Consider the following 6,000-nt stretch of genomic DNA (forward strand, 5'->3'; position numbering starts at 1 on the left):
GGGCTCTGTCATCTCACCCATTCTCTACACACTTTACACAAATGACTGCAGGAGCACCAGCCCAGGAATAACATACATTAAATACTCTGATGACACCGTTATTATGGATACCACCAACTCAGAGGGACAGTTGCAGGCTGAGATAGACTCTTTCGCAGAATGGTGTAGGCTGAACTGTCTTGACCTTAACACCTCAAAGACCAAAGAACTGGTTGTTGACTTCCGGAAAGAACCTAACAGCATCCCCACTCTGTCAGTCAACAACCAGCCCACAGAGAGGGTTGAATCATACAGATACCTCGGGACAATAATTGATCACAGGCTCACCTTCCAACCCAACAGCAAATCCATCTTCTCCAAGTGCCAGCAGCGCCTCTTCTTCCTCAGAAAACTCCGCAAATTTCAAGTCCACCAATCAGTCCTAACAGCATTTTACAAATGTTTTATAGAATCAGTTTTAACCTTCAAGCTCACAGCCTCGTTTGGGTCTCTGTCAAACATTCATCGTAACCCATTAAACAGGATCATAACAATAAGCAGCAAAATAATCGGACAGCAGCAGGAACCACTGATCAGTATCTACAACAGGAGAACAAAAGTAGGAAAAGGACAACACATCTCAGAGCACACACACACTTTGGCATCTTTACAACCGTCTCCCCTCAGGCCACAGATACAGATCTCTCTCTTCCCGGACTGTCATGCCATGTCAAGCTTTGCTCCCACATCCATCAGGCTCATGAACAAATGATCTATTTCTTATTTATTTTTAAGACAACTCATTTAACCGCTCATAACAATTATTTATGACCTATTTATCATGCTTTTAATAGAGCCACTTGTATGTGTGTGTTTCTGCTGTTGTTTTTGTGTCTAGCTGTATGCGCACTGCTCTTTTACACAAATGAAGTTCCTAACGGATACATAAAGTTATTTGAATTGAATATGTCTGCCATTGTCCTAACTCTTACTCCGCTCCCTCTTTCCTCCTGTCACATTTTTCTTTGTTGACTTTCATTGACAAACTTTGGTTTTCACAGCAATAATGCTGCAACGCTTAGCAAGGCAATGAGAGTGAATGCTGTCAAGTGAGGAAATTTGCACATTTTGGGTGGCTGCTGTGGTTTAAAGTTTGTCAGCCCTTAGGGGCCCCCTACTGGTCTGGGGCCCACAAGCAGTTGCCTATTGCCTGTTGACAAGCACCGCCTCAGCATGTCAAAGGCTGTTTGATTTTGAAGGCTCCGAGAAATGCAGCCGAGAAATGCATTTTTCTTTTTCCAGGCACCGAAGGATCCATCCGGTGCATCCTGTGTGGCCAAACATATCCTCAGATTTAAATGAGCTGACTGACTCTCAAGTGGTTAAGAAATCACTTTTCAAAATGTAAGTAATTGTTTACAACTCAATCAATAGACAGCAATAATGATGTTAAACTCCAATAGATCAGCTTTGTTGATGTTTGCTTGGCAACCACAGTGTTCCTCTACACTTGTAGAGGAAAGGGTAGGGCGGGGACAGCTGGTGACATAGACAGGAAATCCGCAGACCATGCAGACCGTCTCTTTTCAGACCTGAGCGGTCTAAACAGGCCAGGAAGGCTCGGTCCTTTGAGGGATGATACCCCTGAATTTGACCACAGCTTTTGTGTGTGTGTGGTGTCCCAGCTTCCTGGTTTTTTTAATTGATCACTCACACCTGACTTTCATCCCTGTACTAACTCTGCAGTACATCTACCCCTGCTTGACATCTCAGTCCCTGCAGGCACACTCAATGTGTTGCAGTCAGGTTCTCAGGCTGGTGTGAGGTGATCCTTGACCATAAAAATAACCCGACAAAGAGAACATCGGATCACTTCATGCACAATGGTTTATGATGAGCCGGGGATACTTGGTGTGCTCCAGAATCTGCAGTTTCCCCAAAGAAAATAAAAGCTATCACTCAGCACGAGCAGATGAAGGCTTGTTCTAAACAGTGTGTGAGCGACGCACAAAGGGACTTGCAAAGGGCTTTCCCAATGTTCTTGTGCGGCGATGTGTTTACACATAGTTTAACTTAACTTGTCCGATGATCAACTACCACTGACAAGGGAGCTTTCTGTGTGTAAATACATGAACAGTATCATTTTCGTTGCAAAACTCTCTTTTGTGGAAATAGTGAAAACGGGCCGTTAAACACAGCACACATTCCCTCAAAGTGAAATCCTCTTTTCTGCAGTGTTTATAGAGGCAGAACATTTTGATTTATTGGGCCTTTCTCTAGCACACAGAGACGACATGATGCTTTAACGAAAGAGATCATCCTTCATTGGTTTAAAAAAATTCAACAGTAATGTTATCCAAACCCTGAACAAGAACATTCAAACGCCCCTCCCTGCACAAACATTGTCAGAAAGAATCAGAGTAACCTTCTCTTAACTTAATGGGATTGTTGGAGCGACGCTCTTGAAAACCGAAAACTGCTCCCGAGGGGGGAAAGCTTGTTTGAAAGCTAATGGAAAATACTCTTCTAACCAGACACTCAAAATCTGCACGAGTGTCTCCCTTTTTTTTCCTCGCTCATGCACGAAGAGAAAGAGACAACAGTCTGTTACCCCAAATATCTGATTTAGAAAGACAATAACCTCAGCGTAAACACACACACACACACACACACACACACACACAAAGAGACAGAGCGGAGACAGCGAACACAATCACAAATCTACTCTACATTCTTGACAGATAACTATTTGCATAAAGCATCCAATCTGGTCTGGTAAGTTGTGACCACAAGAAAAATATACATCACAATTATGCTGTAACGGCCATGATTTATTGTACGTGATGGGTCCAGAGAAAGTCTTTGTGTAGAGCTGCTGGACAGACGGAGTCTTAGGAGACCTGTTTTTGGTAGGAAGACCATAATTGCCTTGAATTGGACCTTGCGCAAAAGCAGCCTGCGACAGTGTGCTGAGAAAGCATTAAAGTGTGTGAATGTGTGTGTTTGGGTGTTTTTTGTACATGCATGCATGAATGCGCCTGAGCGTGCATGTGTGTGTGTGTGTGTGTATGTGTTTTGTTGCAATCTCCTGACTTGATGAAGTGGGTCCAGCGAGCCAAAGCATTGCAGAGAGTTCAGAGTCATCAGCGAGGATCCGAGTGAGACAGCGAGCGACCGCAGGTTTGGTCAGGCTTGGGTCAGGGCAGGGTCCGAGGGGAACGGCTATATTAAGTCACTGAGTTTGTTTCAGGGAATGTTTTTAGGAGAAGGAGCTGACCCGTGTTTTTGGGTTCATTGTACTGTAAGTTGTTTGTGTTTTTCTTTTCTTTTCTTTTTTCTTGGACTGCTGCAAATCATCCTGATGTTTGGAAATGTTATCAGGCTTCTGTACGAGAGCGTTTGTTGCCGTTTTCAATCTTTCTGAATCATTTTGTTTCACCACAGAAACTGGGCATATTGTTTCCCCACAGAGGTTTTTCATCTTCCATTAATCCTTCATAATGTGTAGCTTGATCTGGAATGTTTCTCCCGCTGCCACACCGCCGTTACGCAGGGAGAAATTTGTCTCATTTCTACACGAGATGACAAACCTGTTATTCATCATTATTTTACATGAACTTTTTCGTTACATTTATCGAGCAATATTTAAGTTGCATCACATCATTTGGACCCACAGATGTAATCTCTCTGAATACACAATGTGTCAGTACAACAAGAGCCGTGTGCCTCATGTTCACATTCACAGCCTCGTGGGATTTTCCCAAACTTCTTTTCCAGACTCGGGGACAACTCGTGTTCCTCATGCCGCAGCACAGTAGGTAAAATGCCCTTCATCCATTCATGAGGAGGACCTCCAGTGTTGTCCTAACCTCCCATTACACACCATCAATCTGTCAGCGACACAGCCTTGTTACTGTAAGGTCTGCTCCACTTGAAACAAGCCTCTAATTATCCTCCCAGTTGACTCCCACTGGACCACATGCTGTACGCTGCACTAACCAGCCCCACTGACTGCACTGTAGGTCTGCAATACGCACACTGCAGATTGCAGATTGGGTCATCCCTCACAGTGTGTGTGTGTGTCTGTGTGTCAGTTCCCAAACCTCCTCCCCAACATGATAACAAGCTGACGACGACGCTGTAAAATACAAAAAGACACACCATCCATGACTCAACGTACACTGATTTAAAATGTAATATGAATATATGTCGTCTGAAAAAGTGAAAACTCAGTCATATCCAGGGAGAACATGCACCCTGAAAACATGAGTCTAGATCTCCTCGACCACAGGGAAACAATCTGGCTTGCATTGTGTTCAGATCTCACAAAAGGTGTAAATACTAAACACGCCTCGCGCCACAAGTTACACAACCTCGCATCCCATTGGCTAACTGTCCTCCGGGAGTGATGGTCAAGTTTTTGTGGCTTCCGGTGTAGCCAGTGGTTGTTTATAAAGAACTTTTGGCCAAGACTTCCTCTTCTGTGCCTTTGTTTACAGCCCGACTAGCAACTTGAGAAGTGAGAATGGAGTCGCTGTAGTGAACTGAAATCTAAGAGGGGATAAGTAGAAGCACTTGCATGCAAGTTTCTGTTTATAGCCTAAAAATAAAGCTAGACTGTTGCTAGATGACCAGCGATGGCTTCCAGGTTTGCCACACAGTAGAATGTGTTCGGCCATGTTTGATTTTCACACAGCTTGTTTTCATGGATGTAGTCAATGCCCTGCAATGTCGATGACGCTATTAGGACTACAAGCCAGAACACTTTATGCATATATTCTTTATTTTTTGCAGAATCTGTACACAGAGAATAGAAGGTAACTAGCTCTATCGAGGCTGAGCGTGCTGAAGGAGGTCAGGACACAGATGGCCACAGGCAGAATTACAGTTTACTGTGGTTAAAATGACTTAATTGCAATCACTCACCTCCACAGACGTCCACGCTGCACTGAGCCGGATCAACGCTCGAAAGGCTGCTGGTCCAGACGGCACCCCCGTGTGCGGAGCAGCTCACTGGGGTTTTTACGGACATCTTCAACCTGTCCCTCGCCCAAGCAGCTGTGCCAGCATGCTTCAAAGCCACCTCCATTGTCCCAGTGCCGAAACACTCCAGCCCGACAGGCCTGAATGACTACCGCCCTGTAGCACTCACACCCATCATAATGAAGTGCTTTGAGCGACTGGTCCTAGCACACCTGAAAAACTGCCTCCCACCCACACTGGACCCATACCAGTTTGCCTACCGCAGCAATAGGAGTAAAGAGGATGCAGTTTCCACCGTGCTGCACTCTGTGCTCACACATCTGGACAATAACAACACATACGCACCAATGCTGTTTGTTGATTTTAGCTCAGCATTCAACACTGTCATCCCCTCCAAGTTAAACACAAAACTCGGAGACCTGGGCTTCAACACCTCCCTCCGTCACTGGATAATGGACTTTCTGACCAACAGACCCCAGTATGTTAGGTCAGGACACACCTGCTCCTCCACCATCACACTCAACACAGGTGTACCACAGGGCTGTGTGCTGAGCCCATTCCTCTACTCCCTCTTCACCCACGACTGCAGACCTGTACATGGATCCAACACCATCATCAAGTTTGCGGACGATACGGCGGTGATTGGCCTCATCAGCAACAACGATGACACAGCCTACAGGGAGGAGGTACAGCATCTGGCCGCCTGGTGTGCTGACAACAACCTGCTTCTCAACACCAGCAAGACGAAGGAGCTCATCGTGGACTTCAGGAGAGAAAGAGGAAGCACGCACAACCCCATTCGAATCAACGGGATGGCTGTTGAACGTGTCTCCAGCTTCAAGTTCCTGGGGACCCACATCACAGAGGACCTCTCCTGGTCCACTAACACCTCCAGTCTGGTTAAGAAGGCTCATCAATGCCTCTTTTTCCTGAGGACACTGAAGAGACACCACCTGTCTTCAGCTGTACTGAGGAACTTCTACCGCTGTGTGATCGAGAGCATCCTGACCAGCAGTGTCACAGTCTGGTACGGAAACT

At 45.7% G+C, this 6,000-nt stretch overlaps 1 protein-coding gene across 1 annotated transcript in view; it reads left to right on the forward strand.

The window, feature by feature from the left end:
- The window catches only part of akap11 (A kinase (PRKA) anchor protein 11), a 202,206-nt gene that overhangs the window by 78,098 nt on the left and 118,108 nt on the right, over nucleotides 1-6,000 (forward strand). The gene's annotated exons all lie outside the window — the stretch shown is intronic.

The sequence above is a fragment of the Labrus mixtus genome, chromosome 13 (genome assembly GCF_963584025.1).
Source record: "Labrus mixtus chromosome 13, fLabMix1.1, whole genome shotgun sequence".
Classification (NCBI taxonomy): Eukaryota; Metazoa; Chordata; class Actinopteri; order Labriformes; family Labridae; genus Labrus; species Labrus mixtus.